The 18,184-nt window shown below is 47.3% G+C and overlaps 1 long non-coding RNA gene across 1 annotated transcript in view; it reads right to left on the bottom strand.

Moving 5' to 3' along the window:
• Positions 1 to 952: 952 nt before the first annotated feature.
• The window catches only part of LOC109028800 (uncharacterized), a 33,428-nt gene continuing 16,196 nt past the window's right edge, over positions 953 to 18,184 (bottom strand). Inside the window, exons 2-3 of the long non-coding RNA XR_002007772.2 lie at positions 6,981 to 7,075; positions 953 to 1,138 (exon numbers count right to left, since the gene is read on the bottom strand). This is a non-coding gene — a long non-coding RNA (uncharacterized lncRNA). The remainder of the gene's footprint in view (positions 1,139 to 6,980; positions 7,076 to 18,184) is intronic.

Here is an 18,184-nt window from a genome sequence, read left to right as displayed (position 1 = left end):
GCAGGGTGTGTTCAGCAGGATGCCACTAGCAGCCTCCTTGGTTCCAGCCCTCTGGCATAGAAGCAAACATTACCTTTAAGGGTAGACCCAATAGGAGATGAAGGTTCTTTCGAGATGTGTTGGTTATTAGAGCAATGCCGGTTATTAAAAACTGAGATTCTTTTATACCAGTTGGTTAAAAGCTGCTCCCCCAAGCCCCTGAGTATTTTTACCACCACAGCTGTTCCAACCACCCCAGCCCTCTCCTGAGATCCTTCTCACAATCCAGCAACCAAGGGGTTAATGCTTGCCACAACCAGGGCCCTTCAGGACCCTGCTTCAGGCCTCCAGAAGGCCTGGGTGTGTTCTAGCTGGTCACAGCCCTGCCATACCAGGTGAGGGATAATTTGAATATCATCCTTGGTGTCAACTATGAGTGCCCATCAGATGCTCTAGTGTCAGAGGATGAGAGCAGATGAAGAACATGGGGGCAGTGGTGTGCTAGAGGAGAAAGGGCTCAGACTTGGGATTGAGACCTCTTAACCTCTTTGTCTGCCACATTCTAGCTGTGTGCCCTGGAGGGGTTGAGCAGTGTTTTCCTTCCCTGAGTCTCAGTGTTCTCCTCTGCAGGATAGGATGCTGCTCCTGCCCTTTGGAGGGTGTTATGAGGGTAAAGGAGCCCTGTAGCCAGCACAGAGCCTGGGCCACAAATAACGTGAATTCTTTCTTCCTTCCCCAGCCTGCCCAGGGCCAGATGCTGGTGGCGGCAGGTGCCTGAAGTGATGCTTCTCTTGCGTGTCCCTCACCCACAGCAGCCTCCTCATTAAGGGAGCTGTTCCACATCCACATCTAATTACCCTCTAACTGCCTGCACCCCACTGAGCTCCGCCTGCTTTCTGCCTCCTGCCTGGGCAGGAGATGATGTCTAATTGGAAGCCGCTCTGCTAACCTGGCAGGACTCCACTCCTGATGGGGGAGGCAGTCTTGGGGGAGGCTGGCCCCAGCTGGCACCTGTGGGCGACTTCCAGTAGAGGGGCAGGGACAGCAAAGGCAATGGAGGCAGTTTCCAGAATCTCCAGGCTTTGGCTGAGTTACTGACCCATGAGGGCAGAACGACGGTGAGCTGGTGGTGTTGGAAGCTCTGCATTGACTTATTTTTCTGTAAAAGCAATTTAGAGTAGCGATTAGGGGTGCATGCTTGGAGCCCAACAGACCTGGTTTGAGCCTTTGCTCTCTGCTTACCAGCTGGAACCTCTCAAAGCCTCTATGATCCCCAGTTTTCTCATCTGAATGGGAATGCTATCATGGAAAGGAAATGAAAAAAGGACACAAAGGGTTTAGCATGGAGCCCAGCCTACAGCAAGCCTTTGGCCGTTGGAGGCTACATTAAGCTGCAAATCCCAGGTTCCACCCCACCTTTCAGGGGAAAAGGCCCCACTGAGGACCCTTTTACATATAATATCTCATTTAATGTCCACACAACCCTGTGCAGTAGTTTGCTTTTTCCACGGAAAAGGAAATGGATTTAGAGAATAAAGTGACGTATCCAAGATCATCCCAATGGGAAGAAGTCTCATCCCATTGTTCCTTCTGCACCCACTCTTGGCTTTCATTCATAAATAAACATTGATTGGGTGCCTATGATGTTCCTCACTCGATTCCAGCAAGACTAGACTCCAGAATTTTTTGCTACAGCCCATTGTTTGGCAAGCCAGGGACCTTCACATCAGTGACACACACTGTACCTTCATTTCCCATCCCCTTTTCCCTGCATGCCTCTACTAGAGAGGTGAGAAAGCTACTCACTCAGCTTCCCAGCATATTTACAGCCAGCAACGGTCCACGATATGCACCTGACAATTTGGTAGGGGGAGTTGGAGCGAGCAGTAGATGGAGGGGGATTGGTCTTTCAAACAAAGCTTTGAATTCCTGGTAAAGGAATCAAACTCCACGACTCCACAGATCATCTTCTACTCTCTTCCTTCCTTAAATACTCTGCTCTGACACAACCATGCCATAAAGAAATCTGGGCTGAAAGACCACGTGGAGATAGAAGGGCCCAGCATCACAGCTACTCAGTCCACAGCTGATCTTCTAGCAGAATGCAGGTAAGACCAGCAGAAGAACTGCCCGACCAGCAGAAGAACTGCCCGATCAACTACAGAATCAGGAAAATAATACATTATTGTCACTTACACTACCAAGATTTGGCAAGACTTGCTATGCGGCAAAATCTAATGAAAACAACCGTCTGCTTGACATGCTAGCAGCCCACAGTGGATAAGCTGCAGGCCTGGCTTGTGACCCTAATGAGAGGGGAGCCTTGGGGACTTGTGGCTGCTGAAAAGAAGAATCCTGGCACACACTGAACACTCCTTCTGGTCTAATGTAAAACGGAGAGAGACAAACACTAATTCTGGGTTTTCCATCTGGAACCAAAAAAAAATTTTTAAATAGGGCAATTTTGTAGCTTTTTGCTTGTATCCAGCCCTCTGAGACTGCTGAGACCAAATTCAGAAAATAACCATACACCTTGCCAAACTGCAGCAGCTGAATTTTTGCCATTCTTGGTTTCTATGATTGAAATTAATTCATTTAGTAAGAAAGACTGGCAGAGAAGAGGAAAATTGGGCATTAGAGGCAGAGAAAAAGCTTTGAGCAAAAGCTCAGAGATGTGGTATCAATGAAGCTTGCACTCAGATGTAAGTAAACAAGTACTAGGTTAACCAGTCACTTGTGCCAATGGGTTCCTAAACTTCAATGTGCATTAGAATCACCTGGAGGATTTGTTAAAACCCAGATAGCTCAGAGTTTGTGATGATGCACATCTGAGGGGGGCTCATGAATTTGCTTTTCTGATGAGTCTCTGCGTGATGCTGGTGATGTTCAAATTAGTCCCAGACTTTCAGAACCATTGGCCTGAAATTTAGGCCCTAAATCAATAAGGTGTTATTTCCTCATCTTACAGTAGGTGATTGGGGTTATAGTTCAGGCCTCAACAATGCTATCAGAAGCCCAGAATTCCAGTCTGTCTTCTTGGAGATCCTTGTTTTTCATCTTATGCTTGAAGTCTCTTGGTCACAAGATGGCTGCTGGAGCTCCAGATCTCATGTCTGTTTCAAAAGAGCAAACTCAGTAGTCAAATGTCTCCTGGCATTTAGCCTGTAAAACTCACACAGTCTCACTTCTGCCACATTCTATTAGTGAAAGCAATCCAAAGACCACCTTAGATTTGAGGGGATGGAATAGATTCTACATTGCAAAGGGGTAAACATGTGGGATTGGATTGCAGCCATTACAAGTTCTACCACATCTGCCTTCTGGCCACAAATTACTCATGTTCTTTCCGCAGGAAATTATGTGTATCCTGTCTCCAAGGCCCCATAAATCTTACCCTACTTATAGCATCAGGATCATTATCCAAAGTCTCATGGTCTAGATCAGGTTTGGATGTCAGTGGGGCTCCTCTCCATCCAACATTTGTGAAATAAAAAGGCAAGTTGTTTGAACCTGCAGACACCCAACATGCAATGGCAAGACATTATGGACACAATCCATAACAAGGAAGGACCATTAGGCATGTAAAAATCTCTGGTCCCTAGCAATTTTGAAATCTATCCAGCACATCTTGTCAAGTCCATCTCCTCTGGGGACAGGAGAGGCTCCTTGATTAGGGCCTAGCTTGGCTTCCTGGTGGTGGTCTCCAGTTCATTGTTCTTTTTAGCTCTTGCCTCCATTCTTTGAGCTCCTGCCTCTGCTCTCTGAGATTCTCCTATTCCATATGAATTTTTTTGCAACTAAATAGCTTTCACGGTCAGCTTTCTGCTTGTAAATTCAGAGGCCCAGAGTACTCTTTTCATTTGAAACTGTCTTAGTCCCTTTTAGTCCGAACTAGTGATACTCTTGTTAATACAATTCCCTCAAACATTGTGGGTTTTCTATGAATCTTACTGGGGGCATTCAGTGCTCCCAAAGCCACATAATTCTCTTTGAGACAGATTTTTTTTTCCACTCTGGGCATGTCCAGCTGCTGTAGCTCAATACTCTTAAGGTTCTTAGAAGCCCTTTTGTACAGCTGTGAGGCACTGCTGGGCATCACTTGAAATCATTTTGAGGTCTTAACAGAGGGTTTTTACAGCCTTGATTCTGTCTTAACCCTAAGGTTGTTTTCACTCAGAATATTTTTCCAAGAAAGGTTAAGGGATAAAGAACAGTTTTATTTTTCAACTCAGCATATTCTGTTCCTCTGTTACCTCTAAATTTTTCTTACCAACTAAATAGTTTTGGTTCATCTCTCTTCCTGTGCCTTATCATACAACCCTAAAAGGAGCCAATTAGCTCTTTCCAGGCTCTGCTTGGAAATCTCCTTAGCCAGATCCATAAGTTCATTTGGCACATTTTCTATTTCCCAAGTTTCTTTGGTGACAGCCTTGCCAACGGTTCTGCCATGACATAACATGAGTCCCCTTTCTTCAACCTCCAATGGCAATATGCTTACAGTCCACCTACTCCAGCCTCCATGGATGGTTTCCCCATTTCCCTTAGCCTCCACCCAATGTCTGGGTTCCAGGGCCAATGTACATCGTTCAGCTTTGCTTTATGGAAGCAGCCTACTTCCAGGTACCAATTTTTATTAACTGTTATCAATGGCAGTATAAAACCTACCCCAAAACTTGATTTAAAACAATAATCTAGCACTTCTCATGTTGTCTGGGTGGTTCCTCTGCTGTTTCTGCTGGGCTCACTTAAATATGGCTGCATGCAGCTGGAGGACAGGCAGTTGGTGCTGGCTATTGGCTGGGGTGCCTGGGTTCTCCTCCATGTGGTCTGTCATCCTCCAGGCTAACCTGGGCTTGCTTACTTGAGTAGGCTCAGGGTAGCATGCCCAGAGGGCAAAGGCAGAAACTGAATGGCCTCTTGAGGCCTGGGCTCTGAAATTCACACAACATCACTTCTGCCAGATTCTATTGCCACTGGCTAGCTTAGGTTTAAGGGGATAGAGAAAGAACTCCACCCCTGGCTGGGAGACTCAGCACAATCATGTTACAAAGAAGAGGCTGTACTGAGATGGGAGGAATTTACAGCCATTTAATCTACCACAATCCTCATTGCCTCTCAATTTTCTTTGATCCCATAGTCAGCTCATATTTCCTCCAAGAGCTTATTATTTGCAAGTCTATTCAAATTTCCTGTTAGTCAGAGATTGTTTCATTGCAAATAATAGAAACCCTGCAAAATAGCTCAATTCAGGTTGGGGAGGGTACAAATATCATGGAAATAAAATGGGGATCTCATGAAACCTGGAATGGGGAGGGACCAAGAAAGTATCTTTCTGTCATTTGTTTCCTCTCTCTCTCCTTCTTCAGTATAGTCTTCTATGCTGCTGCTTTGTGTGTGTGTGTGTGTCTGTTCCATTCTTCTCTGAAAATCTACTTACTCTGCATCCTTGTGGCTTCTTTCCTCCTATAATTTTGGTCCAAGACATGCAAGCAAAAGTCTGCTGGTCTGTTGGGAGAGGGAGCATAAAAAAATATGCTTGCCAACATTGACCTACTGTGGGGTCTAAAGCCCCAATTCCACAGACACAGACCCAGAACCACCACCCATTAACCAGAGTCTTCATATTCCTTAGTTCATATTTTTAGTAAAAGAAAAGTAGGTCTCTGGCCCCACAGTGGACTGGCTTCTCCTGGATTAGCCATTCACCCCTGGTCCAATCAGCTACGGATGTCAGGGAAGGCATCACGTGATACAAAACGGCTTCTCCAATGTGCCCCTCCAGCTGGGCTGTGGGTGTGAAGCTCTCCAGGGACTGCTGGAATTCCATCAGGGTTCATCCTGGCATGCTGGGGCCCCGAGTATGTCTCCTGGAGACCAAGGTAAGGAGCCTTCAAGGAGATAGTCTTGCTGATCAGTCCATCAACCCTCCCTCTGATGACATTTTTCTTCAGGCTGCCTCAAAACTGTATGTTTTGCTCCTAGAAGGGCGAGCCATTCTCTGTTCTTGGTGGTGAGGTGCTCTTCATCCAGCATGGGGAAGGGGCTTGCATCCTGGTTCTGCCTTTTGCAAGCTTCATGATCGTCCATTCATCTTTCCAAGCTTCCATTTCTTCAACTGCAGGATGGAGATGGGATCCCTGCCTCGCATGTCGTGGCAGGGCCAAAGATAGCAAATGTCAAGAGCCTAATCTGGCACTGCAAATACTAAAAGATAATGGCTAGAATAACAACAACAACAATGATAATAATTAGCAATATATACTTATATGTGTTACAATAGTTGTTGCCCCTTGGCCTGTGAATTTTGAGGGGATAAGGAGTGGGGTCTCTTCATGCTTGGGGACCTGATTAGTGGTATTAAGGTGTGGTGTGACTCAATCAATGACATGAGCCTCCTTGATGCAGGGAATGGACGGCAGGCCTCTGAGGACCCAACAACTCCCAGCGCACCAGCTCTCACACCAGCCGTGGCCTGGCAGGAGGAAGGGAAGTGTCTGCAGTAGGCATAGCTCTGTCTCTGACATGGGGCTCCCCCAAAGCTGCCCCCTCTAGGGCCCAGCACCCTAGGATAAGCCATGGGATGCTCTGGCTAAATTCTGGAGATGGATAGCTCCTTGGTGGATTTTGCAGACCCCTTTGCTCTTTGTCAGCCTTCTGGGGCTGCAGCCTGCTCAGAGCACTGTGTTGGACTGGAGTCAGGACTGGGTAAGTACGTAAAATTTAAATTTGTAAGTTCAGTTCCCAGGTAGTAGCCCTGACTGAAGCTCCAGGAGCTTCTGTGTGTATATGAAGGTTCTACAGAGCATGGGAGGCTGAGCCCCTTGCTTGCTGGCTTTAGAGTTTGGGTGACCCAGATGGCGGCTGTTGGCCACCCTACCTCTAAAGCCTAAATGATTGTCATCATGCCCTTTGTTCTAAGACCTAGTGAAGTTCAAAGCCTTCTTCTATATTTTTCCTAACTTCCTGCAGGGGATGGCAGGGAGGTAAGGGGAAATACTCACTTCTCAGAGTCTTTCTTCCTCCTGGTCCCCAGTTTCCTGTAGCAGCTATCTCTGAACTGTGCCTCACTGACCCTGACATGAAATCTTCTTGGTTTCTGGAATAGCAGCAACAAGAATTCACATAAAGCATTCGTGAATTTAACATCTTTTATGAAAAATTGTTTGGAAAGCCTGGGGCTGGGCCTCATCTCAGAATGCACAGCCATATATCTTTCTCTGGGTATTTCTTACATTTGCTAGCAGTGTAGGATAGAGGTTATGGGCACAGACTTGGAGCCAGAGAGTCTGGGTTCAAATCCCAGTTTTGCTCCTGCTTAGTAATTTTGTGACCCTGAGCAACTCCCCTTGCCATTTGGTGCTTCTATAAAATGGGGATACTAAGATGTCCTAATTGGTTGTTCTGAAGCTAAGACAAATTTTAAAAGTTAATATTTGTAATCTGCTTACAACCATGCCTAGCTCATAGGAAGCGCTACGTAAGTGAGTGACAAATGTGACTCCAGTATGCTCCTCAATTTCTCTTGAACGCTGGGGCTTATGAAGAGATTCACCTCACTAGATGGCTGTGAGGATGAAATGGCATGTGTCATGAACATTTGCTTTTGGCTTTCAAGGGGTGGTACACATCATCAGAAGTCCAACTCCCATCACATTTGGGGAGCAATTCTCAGTTGCCTCTGGTGTGGGTGGGTCCTGTATCCTTTCCTTCCACGGAAGTCAGTGAGGGGACCTGAAGTCTTTCCTCTCCACCCCCTGGCAGTTGGTACTTGGGCCTGTGACGTTGACTCCACCTGCAGAACGCTGCCCTTCTGGATCTTGTGCAAAGATGCAGGAACAGATGGGAAATCCTTCCCAGTGGCAGCAGTGGTGACATACCCCAGCCAGCCTGTCCATTAGTATGATGGGGCTGGGGTCCTGCCCTGTGGCCACCTTTGACTCCTACCAGTTTTCTAAGCCTGATTCCTCACTCTTGCCAACAATTATCTAGGCTGCCCAATCTCATTGGTGGCAGAGACTTGTGGATCCTCCCAAGAGCCATCTTCCTGCTTATGTAGTAATAGATTATTTAGCTGGGCCAATGACTGCTTAGATTACAATGGCTTTTCCAGGTTCCCTTGTTCCAAGTGTGGCCATTGACTATGCTGTGGACAGCAGGTGTGAGCAGAAGAGAGGTGGGCACCTTCCAGGTGGTGCCTTCCAAGGAAGGAGCATTCCTTCCCCCTTGCTTTCTCCCTTCCCTCCTGGCTAGAATGTGGATATGGAGTAAGGCTTCCTGGAGCACATCCTGAGGGCAATACCTAGGGTTGGGGGATCCACAAACCAGGGCCTGAAAACTTCTTGAAGCAGAACCACTGCTATGATTTCAATGGTTATACCCCTCTAAAATTCATGTTGAAACTTAATCCCCAAAGCAATAGTATTAAGAGATGGGGCCTTTAGGAGGCAATTGGCCATGAGGGCTCTACCCTCACAAATGGGATTCATGCTCCTAGAAAGGGCTCAAGGGGGTCTGTTCACCCCTTCACCCCCTTTTGCCCTTCTGCCATGTGAGAATGCTTCAACAAGTCTCCATCTATGAAGCCCTCACCAGACACTGAATCTGCCAGCATCTTGATCTTGGACTTCCCAGTCTCTACAACTGTGAGTAATACATTTCACAGCTCACCCAATCTGAGCTATTTTGTTATGGTATCCTGAACCAACTAAGACAACTACCATAACATTTTGGCTACTTACTGAGAAAGAAAGAAATCTCTGTCTAATTTAAGCCACTGTTATTTCTGGGCTCTCTCTTCTTTGCATAGCCATGTGCCTTATATTATATCTAACTCATATACCTTCTAATAGATTTCCTCCACTGCTTCAGCTAGCCACAGATGGTTCCTTTGCCTTTCTTTTTTGTTATTTTCTGTTCTTTTATTTTCCTATTCTCCCTCTCTCTTTTTCCTTTCTGTTCTTTTTTTGTAATCCAGCACCTTGATTGCTGCAATATATTAAGCACAAAGTACACACCTTCCTTAGTGCAAAGCAATGTATCAATAAATATGAAGTATTCTTCATCAAGCTGCAAAGTCTTCCCCCTCACAGGCAGCATCCTCCCTTGCCCCAAAGCTTTGGCTCCAGACTCATGAGTTCTTACCTTCCCCCCTAAGACTCCTCACAATATTTTTGTCCAAATTATGTTACAGTTCCTCTGAGGCCTGGTGCCAGCTGTTAAGTTAATAAAAGTTTCTCCACTCTGATATGTTTGTTTTGTTTTGCCTGGGAACCTGGTGTCCAGCATTTCTGTTCCTTTGATCTCCGAATGGAAAACAAATTCCCAGGAACCCAAGCCCATGGCCCACGGAGACAGGCATGCAGAGTAGAGCTCAGCAGCCCCTGAGCTGCAGCATCAGGTGGCATATCAGAGAATGCTGGATCTGGATGGGCCCTGAGAGGCCAGGTGGGGAAAGTGAGGCTGTTGCTGGATGTCACATGGCCAGCCAGAGGCCACCCCAGGAGTCTTGCTTCCTGGTCAACAATTCTGCTGCTGAACCAGATAGTCTTCTGGGTTGTCCCTGTGCACGTGTGTGAGAGACACAGAAGAATCAGATGTGGCTCACTCCCTCCAGGAACTCACAGGCTCAGAGAGGAGCTGAGACATGCTCCCTAAAGTCAATAGCATGTGATAGAAAGTGACGGTGACAAAGAGGGCTTGGGCACTCAGGAGGAGGGGGTGCTACTTGTCTCAGAGGGAGCACTGGAAGACCTCCTAGAGGAGGGAGCATTTAGTTGATCTGGAAGGATAAGGGGGTTAGGATGTGTGATTCAGGAAGAGGCAACTGTTCATGCCACAAATGTTTATTGTGCTTCCACATGTCAGGTGGATGCACACAACAGAGGTGGCCCCATCCTCAAGAGCTCATAGTCTAGCAAGAGAGACAGTGAGTGAACAACTGATCACACAACTCAATCACCAATTACAATTGCAATGGATGTTGTAACAAAGAGGGTCAGAAGGCTGTGAGACCATCTAACAGACTGTGACCCTTTGGGATATGGGAAGATTCTCTGGGGAGCTGTCATTTCATCTGAAGACTGGAGGATGAGTGGGAGGCATTGCATCCAGGATAGGTGGCTCTCAGGGAGTCACTGCCAGCAGAGGCACAGTGTGTGGGAGGCCCCCAAGGCCGGAGGAGTGTGGGGTGCCCAAAGCACAATGAATGAAGGCAAGAGTGGAGAAAAGGTCCTAGAAACATAGGAAGAGGCCACCACATATTCTCAACAAAGGTGTGAAGCTGACATGCAAGTTCAAATGAACTATAGCAAAAGGGGGTGTGGCCAAGCCTGCCAGTTGCCCCAACTCTCAGTTCCCCTTTTTTACCTGATCTCAGAATTCCACTTTTTCTGCTGAGAATGTAGCCACTCAGAATAAAGATTACATTTCCTGGCCTTTCTTGCAGCTAGGTATAGCCATGTGTCTAAGCTGTGAACATAGGAGTACAAACAAAAATGACATGTGCAACTTTCAAGATGTAGTTTTACATACAGTGGAAGTACTCTTCTTTCTCATGGCTGGAATGAAGACATAATGGTTGGAGCTCAAGCAGCCACAGTGAACCATGAGTTAGGAGCCTGATATTAAGGGTAGCGAAGCAACTAGGTGGAAGGAGCCTGGGTCCTTGATGGTCGTGGGTCTTCTATGCCCACCCGGGACATGTCTCTGAATTTTAAGTTTCTTGATATGGACCAAAGGCAAACAAACAAAAACTTCTCTCTTATGTAAGCTACTTAAAGCTGAATGTGATCTAAAGTGGTCATATGGATTTGTAGGATGATGCTGGGGTATTTCATACAGTCAGGAAGAATGAAGGCACTGGAGAATCTTCAGGGAGAACTCACTATGGAACGATGGAACTCATGATGATTCTAGGACTTTCTATAAAGAGGCAACTAAGAAAAAGGACATCACAGGAGCCAGGAAAATGGACCACAACAATTATCAGCTCTAGGAAAAACAAAAAGTCCAAGAAAGTGAGCATCAGTAGCAAATGACTTGGTTCTGCTGTTAGTAATATTTATTTGGTCACAATTATAAAACATTGACTATGAATTTAATTTAAAAAATGGAGATTTAATTCTGTTGGGAGGGGACGGCAGCAGGGAAAAATCTACCCTTAGCCCTTATAGCACCTGTGGGCAACTAGAGACACAGGCCCTCAAGAAGTTTTGCTGCCATTGAAAGGAAAATGATCTAGATCATATATGAATCTATGGTGTTTACAAGGTGAACCGATGTATCCCAAGATTACATGGTGATCCTGGGACACCATGGTGTTCATGATCAAAAGTCCTTATCCGGTGTAAGTCAAGAGGTGGAGTCTAAAACCGATGAAACAAGCAATAATACAAGACAGATATTTTAAAATATGGAAGTAAATACCTAAAAAAGTAGCTAAAAGAGTTGAAAGTAGTCACTTCTGAGAGCAGAGATGAGAGAAGGGTAGGAAGGAACAAGAGCTTGCTTTTTTTTTTTTAAGCATTATTTGATCTTTCAAAACCATACTTTGAAAATATAAAATTCAGGAAAAACCTGACTTGGATATGGTCTCTCCCTCCTTTGAATCTCCAAATCGCAAAGTTTTTCTGTGATGGCACACTGGCTTTGTAGTTAGACTGGGGTTGGTTTGCAGCTGGAGCCATCACTTCTTAGTTGTTTCCTAGGGAAATGAGTGACTGTCTGAGCCTCAGTTTTCTCATCTATGTAATAGGTATCTTCTTCACGCATTGCTGTGAAGAATCAGTGCAGGTAAAGTGCCTGGCACGCATCTAGCTCATGGTCCTGTAGGTAGTGTTTGTTGTCGTTGCTTTTTGTGTTATCAGGTTGGTGCAAAAGTAATTGCAGTTGTCACCATTAAAAGTACTTTTAATGCCATTACTTTAAATGGCAAAAAGTAATGCCATTACTTTTAATGGCAACAACCGCAATTACTCTTGCACCAACCTAATATTTGTCCTGGATGAGTCATACACAAATTCACCTTATCCCCCTTCCAAAGGTGTTCTTAAATTTGAGCATGTATCAGACTCACCTAGAGGGCTTGTTAAAGGACAGGTTGCCGGCCCCCACCCCCAGGGTTCCTGATTCAGTAAGTCTGGGGTGTGGGGCGGAGAACCAGCATTTCCAACAAGGTCCCAGGTAATGATGAAGGTAATGTTGCTGGTCCTGGGACCTCACTTTGAGAACCACTGTTTGGCTACATCAGCTGCTCTGTGGATGGACAGTTGATCTTGGGACACAGACACAAGAGAAGATTACTCTAAGAGCTCTGGCCCGGCTTCTTAGAGATTCAGGCTGCCCCTTTGGGGAAGGTTTTGCAAAATAAGTGGTACTTGAGCTGAGCCTTGCAGGACCAGGAGAAATTTGCCACGGTGGCTAGACCAAGAACATCCCAGCAGAGGGAACAGGTGGTGCCCAGGCAAGGTGGCAGGAGAAAATATGGCACATTTGAGGCACAGTGATCTTCCCTAACCTCTAAGGCATCTGTGGAGTGCACATGAGTGAAGGGGTCACTCGGCAGCTTGCAGATTGTGTGTGCACTTTTGGAGATCTCTTTGAAGGGCTCGAGTGATGAACAATACGCCTAGTAGTGTGCATGGGGCTTAGCTCCCGGGAGAGGAAGCCAGAGCCTTGAAATGAAAAAGCTGCCGTCACACCTTCCAGACGGGATGTCTTTGATGACTTGTTGCAGATTTCAGTGATATTACACAGATAAGGAGAACATTACAGAGACTCATAAGAAAATCTTTAATCCTAGTACTGCCCATTCAGGGGATGCATTTTCACATCCTCCTGGGAGATGTAGCTTGGAGGCTCAAATGCTGGCATTTCCCCGATGTGCTTTGTGGGGGCAGCAAGGCGAACCATATCAAATGAGGTCTGGGCCTGAAAACACATCACAACTTCACCCAAGGACCCAGCCTTCTTCTTTGGAAGCGTCATCTCTCCCCAGCCACACAAGCCCCTTCTCTTTTCCCATCTCTATCATGCCCGTTGCCTGGCTGTTTCCTGCTCTGCTGTAAATCTGACCCTAGAGAACATAGCTACTCGCCTGCAAGAGCAATTATGCATTAATGGAAGACGGCGGTGACGCACTTAGGCAGTTTCTAGGCATTTAAAGGTCCTCTTGCTGAGCTCGAGATCCCAAGGGGCTGCTGAGCCCTGAACCTCTCTAGGGAAACTGCAGCCTGGTGGCCTCCAAATGTCACCACCTTCATCCGCGTTGCGTATCAGTTCAGCGCCTACTGTATATAAGTCTCCAGGCTGGTTGCTGAAGGGGTGACATCCTGGCTGTCCATGATCTCCCAGCTGTCCAGTGACCTCCCTTACCAAATGCCTACTCTGCACCTCCCTGTGCCAGGGCCTGCCTGTGCAATCATGTTCTGGGTTTGTCCTCTAATTTTCCATCCAGGGTAGGCACTATTATACCCATTTCATAGGGGAGAAAAGTGAGCTTCATGCAGTTCAGTAAGCAAGGCAGCTGAGAGGGAGAGTATGGTGCAGGAACTGAGAGCACAGACTCTGGAACCAGCCTGCGTGAGTTCAGATCTTAGCTCTGCATGATTAGCTGTGCAGCTTTGGGGTGAATTGCTTAATTCTCTGTGTGCCTATTACTTGTCACTAAAATAAAGAGGAAGAGTATACGGTTTCTTTGAGGGTCAAGCCAATATATGTAAAAAACCTAGAACAGTGGCTGCCACACAAGGGCTATATACAATGCCACTTATTCTACTGTGAAATTAATTCATGGGCAGCAAGTGAGTAGATCCATGCTCTAGTGCCAACCTTCCATCTGCTCCATTCCCCCTGAGGCTGGTTCCCAAAAGGTGGAGAAATGAGGACGTGAGAGATCATGAAGTTGTCCCTTCCCTGTGTCCTGTACTCTATGCTTTAGAGCAACTCTGCACATCCTCCTGGGAGATGTAGCTTTACAGCAGAGCAGGAAACAGCCAGGCAATGGGCGTGATAGAGATGGGAAAAGAGAAGGGGCTTGGGAGGCTGGGGAGAGATGATGCTTCCAAAGAGGAAGGCTGGGTCCTTGGGTGAAGTTGTGATGTGTTTTCAGGCCCAGACCTCATTTGATATGGTCTGCCTTGCTGCCAAGCTGTCCAATCCACAGTCCGCGGGCCACATGCAACCCAGGAAGGCTTTGAATATGGCCCAACACAAATTCCTATGCTTTAGAGCAAGCTTGTCCAATCCACAGCCCGCGGGCCACATGCCTCCCAGGACGGTTTTGAATATGGCCCAACACGAATTCCTGAAACTTCCTTTCTTAAAACATTAAGAGATTTTTTTTTTTTGTAATTTTTTTTCAGCTCGTCAGCTATTGTTAGTATTCATGTATTTTATGTATGGCCCAAGACAATTCTTTTTCTTACAGTGTAGCCCAGGGAAGCCAAAAGATTGGACACCCCTGCTTTAGAGTCAGCCTGACCTGGGTTTGAATCCTGGCTGTGTGACCTTGGTCATGTCTCCTGACTCTCTGAGCCATGGTTCCCCATCTTTAAAATGTCGTGTCATGGAGTGGTTGTGAGATTTAATAAAACAACTGCAGCCAAGTGTTGGGATTAAGAGGCAGACTCCAGAGCCATGCTGCTTGGGTTAAATTCCCAGTTCTACAGTTTCCCAGCTGCATGACTTTGGGTACGTTACTTCTCTGACTTACAGCCTCAGTTTCCTGGTCTGTAAAATGGGTGTGATAATAGTTCCCATATCACAGAGCTATTAGGGAGAGAGCACCGAAGGGAGGGGATTGCAAAATTCGGCCTTTTCTCTTGCTGACCAAAAAGTATCTGGACCAAGACATCTTAGTCCTGACTGCACATTCAAACCACATAGGGTTTTTCAAAATAATGGCAGCACGCATGACCCACATCCCAGAGATTCTTAATTAGCCTACACAGCGCCCTGGCACCGTTATTTTTAAAAGGTCCCCCGGTGATTCTAACAAGCAACCAGGGCTGAAAACCACTGAATTAAGAAAAAACTGAGGGGAGCACCTGGAGGAGAGATTTTAACTAGGTGGGTCAGGGCGGGCTTCCTAAGGACGTGCCATTTGAGCTGAGACCTGAATGTTGAGAGGAACAGGCAAAGACCTGGGAGGAAGGGAGGGTTTCAGACAGAAAACAGGGCAGGTGCAAAGGCCCTGGAGGCATGAGCTTGGCGTATTGGAAGAAGAGCAGGAAGTTCAGGGTGGCTGAGAGGTCAATGTGTGAGACAGAATGGCCAAGAACCAAGCCCAGGGTGGCAAGAAGGGGAAACTGAGTCCCGTTCTGGCCAGAGGGATGGAGTTAAGCCCTTGGAATAGGCAGAGAGCAGCCGAGGGCATCCATCACTCATGTCCACAGCTAACTTAGGTCCCTCAAATGTCCTCCAGTCAGAGAACTGGGGACTTTGGGAGGGTCTCTGCTGATCCAGGCCTCAAGCTTCAGGGAGGGTTTCATTCTAGCCATCTTCATAAGCAGACCATTGGCCCAAGAGGGATCCTTTGGGAGAACAAGATGCAGAATCACTTCAGGGCCCATAGAGGGAGGAGAGGGAGACAGGCTGGGCCGTGTGCCCCCTGGGGCTCATCACAAAGGCCACTCGGGCTGGCGGCCACCCTGGCAGCGAGGGGCAGCAGGGCTGCCAGGAAAATGCCAGCCTCCTGTGAAGGCTTAATTAGCCTGCTCCTGCCGCTGCCGGGTAATAGCTTGGTAGGGTGCAGGTGTTTCTATTTTTCAGCACAATTATCTGGGAAGTGAGGGCAGAAACATCAATGGATGTGTCCTCAGCTTTGTGTGTGTGTGACTTGTATAGAATGACATGTTTGAATGTCACATCCTCATAAGAGACAGTGTCCTTTTGGATGGCGTGTGTCTGTGTTTCTGCCCTACTCACAGAACAGCATGTATGTCTGAATCTCTCATAACCATGTAGAACCATGTAAGGTTGTGTTTGTGGGTCTATGTGTGTGGACACAGGTATGCCCAGCTGGCGGGTACAACCTAGCTCTCAAAACACCAGCCTTCCAGAGCAGGCCAGCTCTGCCTTTTGCTTCTGTTTCTTCAGCTGTCGAATGGGGCTGCAGACCCGGTCCTGGGGCCACACAGCGTCTTTCCACTGTGTTGCTGCTCTGCCTGGTGGTGGGGTCTCCTGAGGAACACGTCTCAGGCCAGCTCCTTTGTCTAGAACAGTGGACTGGCTGCTCCCCAACTCCCCACCACCAGCGTAAGCTCTTCCTCTTGCATGAGCCCAGCTGCATCCTGGACCTGGGCTGACGTGGGCTGGAACTTTGAGGCCTGGCCTGGGGCCATCTGGGCCTGGTGTGCTGTGTGTGTGCAGAGGGTCCGCGACAGGAAGAGCTTCCATTCCCTGTGCTGTGCGTCCTCCCCGACAGCTGGGGCTCAGGGTGAGATGCAGAGGAAGAGGAAGTGAGTCCCCAGCCCAGATAAGGGCAGGACCAGAGGATGAGAGACCTCTGGGAGTCTCTCAGGTTACCAACAGGGAGCAGTGATAAGTTTCCATGGAAACATTACACAGGTTATGCCTGAAGCCCTCGCTTATCAGCTATTTGTCCAGCATGAACCGAGCACTTTCTCTGGATCAGGCCTTGAATCTGAGCTACTGTCAATAACAGCAGCAATAATAACAAAGCAGCCTCCACCTACTTAGGCCACAGCATCAGCTCCTCCAGCCTGCCCCCCGCCTCCTGCCATGTGGCAGCCCCGCTGGCCTCCCCTGGGTTCCTCGGTCTGTCCCACTTCTGTCCCTCCACAGGGCCTTTGCATACGCTGGCTCTTCTTCCTAGAGCACTTTTTCTCCTGCTTTTCTTGTGGCTGCCTCCTGCTCATTAACCACCTCTTGGTTTAGATGTCACCTCCCCACAGAGGCCTTCCCTAGACCCATCCCCTGAACCATGTCATGCCTTAGTCCCATGGGCTCAGACTTTCTGCCCCATAGGCTTCAGAGCATGTGTAACCATCTGCCATCATCTTGTTTTTCAAGTGTTTATTCTGTCTTCCCCTTCTGGACTATAACCCCTGTGAGGGCAGAGCTCTCATCTGTCTTGTTCAGCCTCCTAATTCCAGGATCAGCATCAGCATGAAGTATGTGCTCAGTAAATATTTATTGGCAGTTTAACAAATTTAACGAGTACTAGTTATGTGCCAGGCACTGACTAGTATCTCATTTCAAACTCGCAACCCATAAGCCAAAGGTGTGTGCATCTTACTGATGAAAGAAAATATAAGTTCAGAGAGGTTAAGAAACCTATCTAAGGTCACACAGCGTGTAAGTAGGAAAATCAAGATTTGTATCCAAATCTTTCTGATGCAGCTGCATGCTCTTAATATTCTGCTCTGCTGTGATCAGGAGACAGGAAGAAGAATAAGAAAGTCTGGCCAAAGAGACAAATGGACACACAGACAGCTGCCTCAATTATATATTGGGGCAAAACAAGCCACTCCAGAACTGAGTGGCTTAAAACAACCATCACTGACTGCTCATGGCTCTAAGGTTTGGCAATTTGGGCAAGGTTCTGCTGGGATGAATCCTCTTTGTGTGGTGTTGGCTGGACCAGGTTTAAGGAAGAGGCAAGGTCAGCTAGGGGCTGGCTGGTCCCAGATGGCCTCACTCACAAGTCTAGCAATGGGGATGGGGCTGCCAATCAGGTGCCTCAGTTTACCTCCAGGTGGCTTCTTCAGGGAGTTAGCTTGGGCTTCCTTATGTGGCAGCTAGATTCCAAGACAGCAAGAGTGGAAGCTGTGAGACCTCTTGTAGAAGTCAAGAGGTGACAGGGACTCTTGCCCTCAATGTGAAATGCTACAAAGGATTTCATTGTTCATCCACCACAGAACCTCCATTTGACCATAATTTTTCCACGTGCAAAATATATTCACCTCCTCCCAAAACTTCCCCCAAATTCTCCCTCCATTATGGCATTGGACTCCATGATCTTGTGAGGTGAACTTGGGAGACAGATCCTCTTCTTCAAATCCCTCTCCTGTACTGCAGACTCCCATGGAGGATAACCAGAGACAGCCTTGGTTTCCAATTTTTGGATATTATGCGTGTCACCCTGTACAGCAGACCAAGGCCAGCCACTCCCCTGCAGAGGCTCAGCACTTTGCAGATGCGCTGCTGCTGTTCCTCCTCCCAGACTCTTTGGGAAACCACAGGA

This window comes from Gorilla gorilla, chromosome 9, assembly GCF_029281585.2.
Source record: "Gorilla gorilla gorilla isolate KB3781 chromosome 9, NHGRI_mGorGor1-v2.1_pri, whole genome shotgun sequence".
NCBI classification, from domain to species: Eukaryota; Metazoa; Chordata; class Mammalia; order Primates; family Hominidae; genus Gorilla; species Gorilla gorilla.
This window is presented reverse-complemented; position numbering and strand designations above follow the sequence as displayed.